The sequence below is a fragment of the Platichthys flesus genome, chromosome 6 (assembly GCF_949316205.1).
Source record: "Platichthys flesus chromosome 6, fPlaFle2.1, whole genome shotgun sequence".
Lineage (NCBI taxonomy): Eukaryota > Metazoa > Chordata > Actinopteri > Pleuronectiformes > Pleuronectidae > Platichthys > Platichthys flesus.
In genome coordinates, this window is record NC_084950.1 from 9,593,920 (window position 1) to 9,607,423 (window position 13,504).

Genomic DNA, 13,504 nt, shown 5'->3' on the forward strand with positions numbered 1-13,504 from the left:
GGCTCCCCTACACTACGTTTAATCTGTCTTTAATCTCTTTTCATTGTAATGGGAAATGGTTTTGTGTTTTACTATTTGATTGAGGCTGCGAGCCCGCCCCTCACCACCGCGGGACTCTGTGTTTAGGAGTGGGAGGTGTTTTCAATTTTGCCCTTGCTCAAATAGTCTTTTATCAAAGAATTCATATCAGTAATTTGATTCTACATATTAACCAGGCTGTTTGTAAGTGCCCTAATAGGAAAATAGATAAGAGTGGAGAGAGATAGAGCCCAGAGAGAAAAAATGAAAACTGGCTTTAACTAAAAAAAAAACGCTGCTGAACATGTCAACATTTTTCATGGTAATATTCCAGAGACTGAAGAAAAGCTTGATAAATACCTTGAATGTGGCTCATCTGTTTAAAACGAAGAGTGCTCCTGCTTTCACCTGAAACTGGTGCACAGCGGCTGTGAAAGTTTCCAAGTTATACCATCATCATAAAGACCTTTACAATTGTACCTTTAATAAAGCCACACAGCGATGGAGTGGGTCTAATCAATACTTCATATAGCAGGGATTATTGTTTGTTCAGTGTCAACATAGATTTAAAACACCCAGGCTCGACGGTCATGTAAAGCTGGAATTGATTAGTTCATAAAAGCAGTAAGAATTTTTGATGTCGGTGTCACGTTTTTTTTTTTTTTGGACTGCATCGCTTTTTCATATAGATACACACACACAAACACTGTCATTTACACAAAGAACAAGGCTGCGGCTTAAACTGAGCAGCGTTTACAGTCACTGATGGTTAAATCCAAACATACATATAAACACATGCACAAACACACATACAGGTATGCAGCGACACACACTCACACAGCTCCCTCTCTCCTATTCTAATTAAAGGGACCTCTCTGCCCTGGGTGTGTGTGTGATATTGACACTTAGCTCCGTACAATAAACTTTATTGGCAAGCCCTGCTTGATTACGGCACTAAACTAGAATAACAAGGAATATGGGAGGAGGGGACGTGGATTATATACTAAACAGACATTAGTGGGCTCTATTCAAATATCTGGTGCATTTTAATAGGACGCGCTGGAAGGCCTGTGTCAGTTCGTGTAGGAACCAGCAGTGAGAACTATACTGTGCACAAATAAAAAAACAGGCACAGGGAGAAATACATAGAATAAGTGGAGAACAGAGATATATATTGAAGGATGGAGGAAGGGAAAGAGGGATAGATTTCCCGTCATTAATGATCTATGGAAAATCCTCTGTCTATTTTCAGATATACTGTTAATGGCTGCTCGCTGCCATTAAAATCGTTGCTGTCCTGAACTCAGCTATTCACATATTGGCTGCTGCTTCATCTAATATTCATCTACTGGAGGTCAATGGCAGCGGTGGCATGCTTAATTTATATAAACAAATTAAGGCAGGAGAATGAGGGTTTTAAATGAGGAGAGAGGTGAGATGCAACAAATATAGAATCTGAATTTATACATAATAGTAAGTTTGCCGTTGAGTCACACAAAAAAAAGTCTCCTTACATCTGAAAAGATTAGAAAAATGTGTGACACAAAACCGTGCATAGATCTGCAAAGAGAAAATAGAGTTTGTCCCTCCTCTGCTCAGATGAAAGAGGAAGACATTTACTGAGAACAGACTCTGCAATTATCTCCTCAACAATGGTGTCTCAAACAATACCTGGAGGCAAAGACTTTGCAAAGGCCTCTTCATCCTGGACATTAAACTACCAGCCCAAGTGCTCAACCAGAGGCTGGAGTGTTGTTCATTTACAAGTGGAAACCTCTCGTTTATCTCCGAACTTTAGACACTTTACAAGGAAGGGATTTAAATTAAAGACCCATTAAGCCGTGTGTTAACAACACAGTGCTTCCTTCAGTGACTCCTGCACTGTGCATGGAGGCAACGGAAATGATCCGATACCTCATGCAGAGGTCACCAGCAATTAAATGCATCCTACTTTTATCAAGAAGTTTAACAGTATGAAAAAAAGCTAAGTGATAACAGAGCTGTGTCTGAAGAGCAAATGAACCGCAGCTTCCTGTCCCGCAGCTCCAACATTCGCTGATCGTCTCTGTCTGGCTCTCCCTGCTCTGTCAGTTGAACTACAATGACCCCTACTGGCCCAAAGTGGCACTGGATTCGGTGTGATCGTCGAACAAAGAGCTTCTACCTCATTGTGAACTTTTGGTTTCACCCTTGATTCTCAAAAAAACAAGAGTCAAGGGAGGAAATGTCAGAAATGATCATTCTCTTCTCTTTCTTGTACAAACTCAATTTGATCCTCCAAGCCGCTGCTCAAAACTCCCTGACTTCTGGATTTTTTTGAGTTTCATTCTTCATTTTCTTTCATTCACTTCTATCCTCACAATCCAAATTCTTCTCCTATAACACCCCCACATCCTTCCTTATTTCCTCTCTCTCTCTCTTTTTCTCTGTCCCTCTCTTCCTCTCTCGAGGCCTTGGCACCCTTGGCAGGGCCTCTCCCGCTGGGTGTGTTGGCAGAGCTCGGTCTCTGATTCACCCACAGCGTGCCCTCTGGCTTAACAGGCTGGCACAAGGACACGGGAGCGGAGTGGAGAGCCGGGCAGGGCAGGAAGCAAGGAGCTACACACGGATAGAGCCGTATCACACCGACAGAAAGTTTTTAAAAAAGCAGGTGGAATGAGATGAGTTGCAGACGAAGATTTTAGGCTTCGTGAGCAAGGTAGAAAAATGTGAGATGTAAGCGGCGAGCTCTACCCTGTTGGTTTGCACTAGTGTCTGGATGAGGACATGAAAGTGAAGCGCACACGCGGCCTCACCTTGAGGAACCACTGACCCCACACACCTTTATTGCATCTCCAATTAGAGGCGAGAGAAGGAGGAAGTGAGAGATACAGAGAGGGAGAGAGGGAAAGAGCGGAAAAAAGAGGGGGAGAGATGTATTTCATAAATGTAGTTCCATAAAGAGCACTGACCCAAATGGCATTCAGTAATTCTTCCCTGTGCCAGAGGAGGTGGGATAATCAGAAACTTCATCAAGTTCACTCCTTCCTTCTCTCCTTCCCTGCGTCTGCGACACCTCCTACTATCCCACCCGCTCCTGGAACCTCTTAAACAAAAATTGTGCGTAATAACTAACATACACGTGCATCTGGAACACGCATCAAAGAACATCCCTCTATACCCCCTTCATCGACTCATTTTAATTAAACAAGTTTCCTCCACTCAGAGTCTCGCCATCTCTCATCTCTTTGATCTGTTCCCCATCCGCATCCCAGTGAAAAGAAACCGCCCGTCTCCACTTTGAGAAAGTTGGACGTGTGTGATTTTGAAGACTTCTGAGCAGCAGCACTGATTCAACATACACAAAAAAAGAGGCATCAGGGTATTTACAAAACATTTATAGGAAATACAAAAAAATATAAGTACTTTTTGTCAAACACTTCGCTGTAAATACCACCCCCTTTTGGTCCATGATGCGTCTACTAATATAAGAACAAATTCATTTTTGAAACTGTTCAATGAATTCAAATCTGTCTTCATGACAATGTTGGCAATACATATCAAATCTGTCACTGCTGTGCTGAGATGGATATGGGAGGGCAGAAATCCGAAAGAAAATAATACAATTAAAGTGTGTCTCAGGCGCCAGGTCTCCATCGATCCGATCGCTCGGTTTTTTTCAATACACTATGGACTTAACATGGACTTATTCTTTCTTAAGCACAACTGGGACCACTCCCTCCCCCCCGCAAGGATGCAGCACTGCCACAATGCTTCAAAAGAACATTTTGTTTATATGTTCAATACAAGAAACATCAATAAAATTATCCAATCATTAATTTCCAATCCAATACAAATTTAATGCAGAGCCACGGAGTAGCCAGCTCATGTCCAATAAGGACATCTATCCCCGATCACTCAGCTCGGTGCTTCGCGCTGCACATTCACAAACACACACACTTATCAATGGGACTGTCCCTAAAACAGCTATTCCTCAGACAGACTCAATACTGTGCAGATGGGGAAAGAAGGGAAAGAGAAAATAAGGAGGATGGGAGTGGACGGAGAGATGGACTTATTATTTCTTCAGCGACGTGTCAAGGTCAGAGTCTTAACACCGGAGGGTTTGGTCGTATGAGACCATGGAGCCAGTGGTGGAACAATGTAGGCAGATTATTTAACTGTGAGAAACAATACTGCAATATTAAAAATAAATCCAATAAATTAAAAGTCTTACATTTACAAATTTGCTAAAGTAAAAGTACAAAAATATTGTCAGCAAAATGAACATACACACAAGCAATATATTGGTGCGGTAACATGTTAGAGTTATAAAATAAGCAATTCTCGATAATCACTTATAAATATATTCATCCTAACCTTAGGTTTCCACCTTAAGATCTGGCTGTGGACAACAGAAGAAAATTAGGCTTTAAGACCAAATCTGGCTCATTTACAGTATTTTTCTGTTGTTAATAAAACACACAATAAAATTAAATACATAAAATAATAATAAATAACATTATATATTATCATTACATGATTACAGCTGATACATATAGACGTTTGTGAGAGTGAAAGGTGATTTTTTTTTACCATCAGTTGACCTCTGTTGCCTGCTCCTCCTTTCAACTTGAGACGAGCAGCTTGAGGCTACATAGGCCGCTACAAGTGTGAAGCACCCAACTGTCAGACCCAACTGTCAGCCGGCAAGTTGCACTGTGGGAAATGTAGTCACCGGGTTTTGACAAGGAAAAAGAATGTTTGTAATAAAAAAGATATGTCTGGAATTGCAGCAAAGATTTTCAGAAAAAAAATTGTTTGTTGAGTCAGAAAATTAAGAAGTGTAATGTTATAGAATTTCACTTCAACCTCTTTGTATACTGCTTTTCGTCATATTTTATGAACTTGTCATGTGTTTCGTGTGTAAAATCTTCCTCAGCAAAGTAACTAGTACCTGATCCATCAGACAAATGTAGCAATTTTAACATATTTCCACATTTAACATTACGGAGCAGAAGTAGACAGTAGAAAGCACAGAATCAAACCCTCACCTCACAGTACAATATGTAAGTGAATGTACTCAAAGTACAGAGCACCCCCACAGGGGCCAGCTTCATGGAGGCCGGTCATGGAGGAACAGTGAGCGGAAACAGAAATGAAAACATAAACATCTCATACATCATGGTTTTGATTTCTGCGACGAGCTCTAATGAGCTCCGATCAACAGGCTCATTCAGGGTCACTTTTCAAATCCATGGCAAGTGCAGCACTTCTTTGCTTGATGATACAATCTATGAATCTCTGTTGCATGTGATTCAAAAACGCGTGGAAATCTTATCAGTATCGAATATCAGAAAGGTAGTGAACCCGCACCTACACCACGATACATATCAGGTACAGAGCTGTGGGGTACATGTGTGTTTTTAACGTGTTCGAGCTTGCGAGATGACACGAAAGCCAGGGTTCACGGGTCAAGTAGAGTCAAACCAGGTAGGCGATTGGCTGATCAGGTCTAAGTGTAATGACTAATCAATGGCTGAATGCATTAGCCTAATCTAATGGGCCAGGTGGGAGAGGACAGCGCTAGATGCATGGAACACATGATTGAGCACAACATGTAACAGCAATGCAATCAATAACACACAGAGTGTTCTAACCCCAAGGGGGGTCCCCACTACTGGAATGACTTGCTGCACATACATTCAGGAGGTGCTCTGTATGCGTGTGTGTAGGTGTGTGTGTGTGTGTGTGTGTGTAAATATGTATGTATGGTTGGTTAGGGGAGGACAGAAAAGGAACCAAGCTGTTTTAGTCTGATTGATTGGATTATGAAATGAAATGAGGGAAATCAAACCCTTTTGTTTCTGGCCAGCAGCCTCACACACCTCAATGAGTAGCCAGACTCCGCGGTTCTACCCACCGGAGAGAGCAGGAGATGCACTTAAAGTCAGGGTGATAGAGAAAGTGATGTAAAGAATAAGAAAGTGAATAAATAAAATGATGTAAAATATGGGAAATGAATCATCAGTCCGTTTATACAATCAGTGGAAGGAGAAGCGAGACATCCTTCATGCAGTATTTATGGTTGTCCCGGGAGAAAAGGCACCCTCCTCTGTTATTTGACCTTCCACCATCACTCAGTGACGAGCATTATGTGAAAATGTATGTGGGTTAAAAGCATTGCTGAGCTCTCAGGTACTACTTTGTACATTACTGAGGTCATTCACATATCTAACCCCTATCAGACGAGTGTGTTTCAATGCAAATTGTGTGAGGCAGAATAATGCTATAACAACAAAACGCATATTTAACACTGGTTTTTTTATGACTATTAAAAAGTGGCAAAACAGTGATCAGCCGATCCACCAAGGGGTCCACAATGAGAGAGAAAGTGAGAGAGAGAGAGAGAGAGAGAGAGAGAGAGAGAGAGAGAGAGAGAGAGAGAGAGAGATGACAAGTTAGGGACAAGAGACAAGAGCCAGTCAGAGCAGAGGACAGGCCTGGGTCAATACTTGAAGCACATACTGCTGACACTGCTCCGCTCAACACACACATACACACACATACACACACAGACACACAGACACACAGACACACAGACACACGCACAAACACACACGTACCTTTACACAAAAGATAGAGAGACATCAGACCAATCAGTCAGCTGGTGTCAATATCTCACGAGGAAGTCAGGGAAAGGGAGAGAATACAAGTGTGTGTGTGTGTGTTTGTGTGTGCGTGTTTGTGCGTGAGCCTATATAGTCACACGTCGCCCACAATTAAAAAACTTTTAGAGAAAATAATAAAAAGTCACTTTCTGATGTTTCTTATTGTACAGGAATTTTTCGCCAGAGGAAAATTAAGAAAGGTTTCAGTGAAAAGCAAAAGGCTGTTAAAAAAAACACCTGGTAAAAGACATTATGACATTTATCTAAAGTAATTGATTACTTACTAAAAAAATCTGTTATTAATAATTAATCATAAAGTAACTGAAAACTCTGTGTTGTTGCAATTTAAATGATTCCTATTGATGTTACCTGAAAAGGTCAATTTTTTTTTGTTAGGTGTCTATGAGTCTGTGTGTGTGTGTATGTGTGTGTACAAAGAGAGGTCTGTGATAGGGGCCTCTCCATCTTTGAAATGAATTAGTGTGTGGTGCCTTATTGAGTGAGGTGCAGTGTTTAAGTGAAACTGATGAGAGATGTGTGAGCAGTGAGGACAGGGCTATAAGTATGTGGCTGGGGTCACAGGTTAATCCCTATTGATTTACTCCACCGTCTGCATATAACCACACAGGAAGACAAGGAAGGAGAGGCCTGATTTACCAGCTATCACGCAGCAGTGATAAAAGTCCCCGCTCACACATGCGCACACACACGCACACATATCACAACACCTACATCCTCACACACACACATCCCACCCATATCTTCAGACACACACATGCACGCGCTCTGTTACCAGAGACTAAGTAGGGTAAGGACAAGAAAATGAAGTATCATTTAATCTCTAAATAGGAAGTTAAACACCTTCTACTTAAAAAGATTGCAGAGCATGACCTCCTCAGGATCGATGAAAGATGAGATGAGTGATATACACATGAGCGTATTATCAGGAGCAAATACATTTGAGAAAAGTTGCAGGTTTTTCCTGCAAAACTGGCTTTACATGGAAAATGCACATGAACATGTAGCCACATCTGCCACTGTGGTAACAGACTTCCAAACTAAACCTGAAATCACAGCAGCCCCGACAGACCATTAGACCAGAGCGTGTCTGATGAGGAACCCCAATAACACCCGTACGAGGCTGAACGTATAAACAACCTCTTCACAATTTCACTCCAAAGAGGAAAGGTGAAATATTACATTAATATGAACAACTATTAATAATAAGCCCCCCTCCCTGTTTCCTCCCCACCTCTTACCCCATCACTCCTTCTCCCTCCATCTCTATCTCACTCCCTCTCTCTCTTTCTCTCTCACCCACTGCCTCTAATCCTATCATGCGGGCAATAAGTGTATGCACCATGAGCACATTTAATTTCTGCGGTTGGTTTTCAGCGAGCCCAGAGGTGAGCCTTAATAAGGATCAATGGCACTTTATCTGGGACAGCACCCACTTCACAGCATGCAAATTACACAGCAACCCTTAAAAAAAGAAATGGATTTAATTAAAAAATGTAGAACCACAGGCTCTGGAAATTCAATTAAAGGATTTATGCAAAGGTTGGCTAGCTTTTTGTGTTGCAGTTCCTGCTTATATAATGAGCTTTTCATATTAAAAATCAATAGGTAATCTGGGCTAGGGGATCGGCTGCTTATGTACATTTTTGAAATCAATTTGAAAAATAGTCCATCAGCTCTGTGTCACAACATGGACGGGAGGGAGCAGTGTGTGTGTGTGTTTGTTTGTGTGTGTATGTGTGTGTAGCAGGAGTGGACTTTTGAGGGAAGGGGTGATAGGTTACATCTCTCTCTTCTCTGAGGGTCACAGGAATAAAAGAGTCGGAGGGTGATCGAGGAAAAGTGAAGGAGTAGAGGGTAAGTGTGTGAGGATGCTTCTCTGGCCAGGTCAGTTTCTGGCTCTTTGGCCCGTTCTGATCCCTTCTATTACAGAGAGAGTCCCTTGACGGTGAGGGTCTAGCTGGCTCTGACCTGTAGCTCTGGGGTAATCTAGCCCAGACTCAGACAACCTCAGCTGGGGAGACATCCTAATGGCCTCCCTGAGGTGTCTGGAGGTGGACGAGCAGGGAGAATGTGGTTTAAGGCCTTTGAGTAATGTTTCTTTACAAACAAAACTCAGTCTATAACGGAAAGATATCTCATAAAAACAATATAATTGTTTACCCTATACAAAGGGAATTATCAACAGCAACATGATTGAGGTAACAAGTTTTGTGGCGTTAACCAGCTGCCAAAATCCCATTCAAGATTTCAGATTCTTAAAACAGACTTTCGCCAACTTCTTCAGCTTTCAACAGGGATATTGTTCATGCCTCCTTCATGCTGTGTAGCTACACAGGCAGGAGGGGTGAATGACTGACTGCATACAGTAGCAGACTGTCAGCATTTGATTGGTTCTTTATTGATCCGGACACGCTCTCCATCACATCAACTCATCCACAATAAACCATTTACACAGTTTCCCTGTGCAATGGACCGCATAACCAGGCCTCAGGCCATCTGTGTGTGTTTGTGCGGGTACGATTGTGTGTTGTGCGTGCATGTGTGTGTGTGTGTTTAATGAAATGGTATCTCTGTGGACAATAATCCCAGTAACAGAATTGGGCAGGAACACACATGTCAATACAGCCAAATGGGATTGTGTGCTTTTATCCATCCCTACACCAACACGTCTCTCCCTATGCCGCCTCTCTCTCTCTCTCTCTCTCTCTCTCTCTCTCTCTCTCTCTCTCTCTCTCTCTCTCTCTCTCTCTCTCTCTCTCTCTCTCTCTCTCTCTCTCTCTCTCTCTCTCTCTCTCTCTCTCTCTCTCTCTCTCTCTCTCTCTCTCTCTCTCTCTCTCTCTCTCTCTCTCTCTCTCTCTCTCTCTCTCTCTCTCTCTCTCTCTCTCTCGCCTCTAGTGCAGACGATGTCTGGCAGGAAAATCTGATAAATTTAATCTACTTCTGCAAAAACGTTCTAAAACATAGCCTCTTAAGGAAATCGGTGTATCATGAGAGGTTATGTGAACCTCATATCAATTGGCATAATATGTAATATTCTGTCTACACCACTGAGGAGACACCTACACAGTGTCTCCAGTCAGGCTGGATCTGTCCCCCACCACCACCAACCCTGTGTAGCTCCTAATCATCCAAGAGGACTCTATTACACGGGCCTGGCAGCTCATCTAACCTCACAGAGGAGAAGGGGGGGGTTGGCAGGGAGACTGGGACCTCTGCTCCTCTTTCTTTCCACATGGTTGAGCACCACACACAACACGAGCGTTCACACACAGGTTGCCTCGGTGTGCAGCAGGGCGCTTTGACCGTGTGCTACATCAGATAGCAGATAGAGCCGCTGACCTTACGTCTGTCTGCAAGAGAGGAACTGATAAAGAAGACTGTAGAAACAGTGGCTCACATGCAGCACCGGCTGCCCCACCCCACTGTTCGTGTGTTATATGGTAATGTCTTCGTCACAGGACCTGTCTCTGGGGTTAACCGCCGAGGAGTAGCCGAGAGCTTCTGGTCGGAAGGCTAGGAGGCACTAGCAGTCCCACTACTCCTGACTGAACAACCGCTCCGCTTATACAGCCCTGACTGCTGGTGCCTGGTCAAAAGTTCAGCCTGTGCATATGTAAAAAGGTGGCCTGGTGCCCGAGGCAGGATTCTGGGTAAAATAATCATGCTGAAACACTAAGAAGCATGGGACGAGGCAAGAGCGCTGATGAAACTGGCCCCCGGGGGGACTGAAGTGTCTGATTGGACCAGGGGAGTCTCTTAGGCCTGTGCCCATAACACCCCCCTCCCCTCTTTCTAACCATTACAGTGGATGATGAGGTGCTGGAGCCACTGCCCACACTGATCTCCATGCAGCTCAGCGCTGTCTGTGCCTATAGTTAAGGTATAGATTTGATGAGTATAGGCTCAGCCCAGCTGCTCAGAGCCTGAGGGTACGTGGATCTTGAGGGAGCTATCAGTCAGTCAACAAAATGTCACAGGGTCAGCGTTACACCATGACAAGACGGTGACAACTCCACAAAGGTTACAGCCAAACTAATAACTGCAACAGTCAATGAAATTCATTCTATGCTTCATAAAAGTGTGTCCATTCAGAGTTTTGGTTCAAATAACTTTTCCAGCGTATAAATGATCTTGAAACGCCAGAAAATCTCACGATCATACATCAAATGAATCAATCAAAATCTGCGTCAATCAAATATTGAGCATTAAATCGCTGCAACTAAATTGCAGAACTACGATAACAGCTGTCTTTTGCCTTTCTTGCTCTCTCTTAGCTCCTCTCGCACGCGCACACACGCGCACACCACTGCAGGCCAGATCATTCAACGCTGATAATCACACCAAGGGACACAGGGAAAACTCCCACTCTAAACACGCTGAATTAAAGAAACAGGAGTTACAGGCCTGGTCGTGCCATCTCTGATAAGCAGATCAAGGCACGGGGAGGGGAACATGATGTTAGTGAGAGATAGTTTGGCTGATTAAAATGTCATGGCTCTTTATAGATGCCTTTCTCAACTCAGCAAAAATGGAATCAGCACTCTACATCGATAGCCGAGTGGGCTGTTCACCCCACTAATAGAGAAGTTTCTTTCCCTTAAGTAGAATCCACAACACAAAGAATGCAAAATATAGGATCTCAAAATATAGTTTTGTAATTTACAGTTTTTAATGATAAAAGTGGAGGGAAAAATTCAAGTGCTGATAAAATAAGAGCGCACGAAGCACAATTAAACAGGAAATGATGACCAGGAACTGAGTGCATGGCCTGACATGACATTGCCTTTACTACAACATTCAAATTAATGATTTAGGACCACATGCAGCTTAAGGTTGTTGCAGTAGTCTCCATGTTGTGAATCCACACGTGCGCTTGTCTGTGTGTGTTTGTGTCTGCGTGCGCGTGTTTGTGTGTCTACTCGTGTAGGGCAAGTCTATATCACTCCACCTGTGCTCCTATAAATCAAACCTGTGTTTTAAATGAGAGGATGGTTATTTGCGCAAGAACACACACGGGGGCCATGTGATTGTTTTTTGGAGCAGACATTCTGCTTATGTTTGCATCCCAGAACAATCTCCATGGATCCCGCAAGCGTACGCAAGCAATTAAAGCGATACCATCTTCATATCCCTGCAACCAATAACTGAAATAATATCACTGTTTTATTAAGCCCTTAATGTGGGGGCAGACGGAGTGAGGAGTGGGATTTTAAAGAGGATACACTTTTAGGGGCCTTATCAACCCCAGATTTAAATAAGAGCAAATGCTCAGCTTAAGGGTGTGTGTGTGTGTGTGTGTGTGTGTGTCTGTGTGAGGCTGCGTGTGGCCTTTTATCAGACAAGAGTTTGAGCTAATCGCTGTGTCAGCACACCAGAATTTAATTACTAACTCTACCTTTGTCCTTTAATATTTACTAACATCTACACTACATTTAATTAACCAAGTGAAGAAAAGCCGTTGCCCCATTCTGGAAGAGGAGCCGCTCTTCTAATTGCGTCTGTGCGCTCACAACCAAGATGGCAACACCCTTTCCTCAGACGCACACACAAAGAACACACAGGCGTCATCCGCTCCAGGGTACACTTTTGAATTTTCTCATTAAAGAAAGTAAGTTTAACAAATTTTGAATCGAACTGAAATTTACAAATAACTGATTTGAGGATGGAAACAAGACAGCAAGTGATGGAGTGAGAAAAATGTTAAGAGAACATAAAGAGGAAAGAAAAAGTGTTTTGTGACAGAGTTAGTCAAATTGAGGAAATGTTCAGCTTGGCATTTTGTGAAAGGTGCTGAGGAGCGGTTCCTCCAATCTCTCATCCGATGTCAGGAGGAAGAGAGACAAATGACAGCCTGAGGCTTTGTGTCTGTCAAACATGATGGATCAGAATAATGGTTCATTTAAACTCCACCACGCTGCCTTTCAACATATCACAATTTCTTAATTGATAAGCGATGAGGAGCAGCTAATGGAAAGATGTAACAGTCAAACTATGGCATATATTAAGAGGCTATGTGAAGCCTAAAGGGTAGAGGACACACATGAAGACACAATCCACTCAACTACAACTTGAGTGATGGGGCCAATTCCTTTTTGTTGTTGTTGTAAACTTAAACCAAATTCACAACTCCACCTTGTTTTACCTCTGAATTTAAAGACACTGTTGGTCCATGGCAGAGGTGTGGGCTCTACCGAGCGCCATTGCAGTTTTCTTTGTATTTGCATCAAGATGCAGTATAACAAATTAGCAATTTTCATTTGAATCAACCATTTTTTTTCAAGTCAGTAGACATATGCTACTGACAAGTTGCTCCTGTTCCCCAGTTGTTGCCTTATGGATTGATTAAACTGAAATTAGCTCAGAGTGTCTCCTCTTGGTTGGGTTTCACTTGTATATGTTGACTCTGACAACAACACACTAAAAACACAGAAAAAAACACTAAACACCAGAAATGGAAAATACAAAAGTGCTGGTATGCTAAACTCCTTGGAATAGAAAATGGAGGGAATGCAAAAACATTCCCAACCCATGTCCCAAGACCCTGACCTGGAATCAGTTTGCCAAAGGAGACCCTGTGGATCTGATGGTCAGTTCATCAACATGAGCCCCAGCCATCATGACCAAGTCTGAACTTTCTGTGAGTATCTTGAGTTGCTGCATCAAAATTCAACTTGTAAACTGATAAAAGCCACAAGTCCCTGCAGTGCACCACCTGGTCTTCAATCTCAACTTCAGGACCTAATGTCTCCACTGTATATGTGCTCTCAGACAGGTCCTTGAAAAACACAGTGGAGTCAATCTGCCAATCTGACTCT

At 42.8% G+C, this 13,504-nt stretch overlaps 1 protein-coding gene across 1 annotated transcript in view; it reads right to left on the minus strand.

Moving 5' to 3' along the window:
* The window catches only part of wwox (WW domain containing oxidoreductase), a 122,070-nt gene that overhangs the window by 62,271 nt on the left and 46,295 nt on the right, over positions 1-13,504 (minus strand). The window lies entirely within an intron of this gene.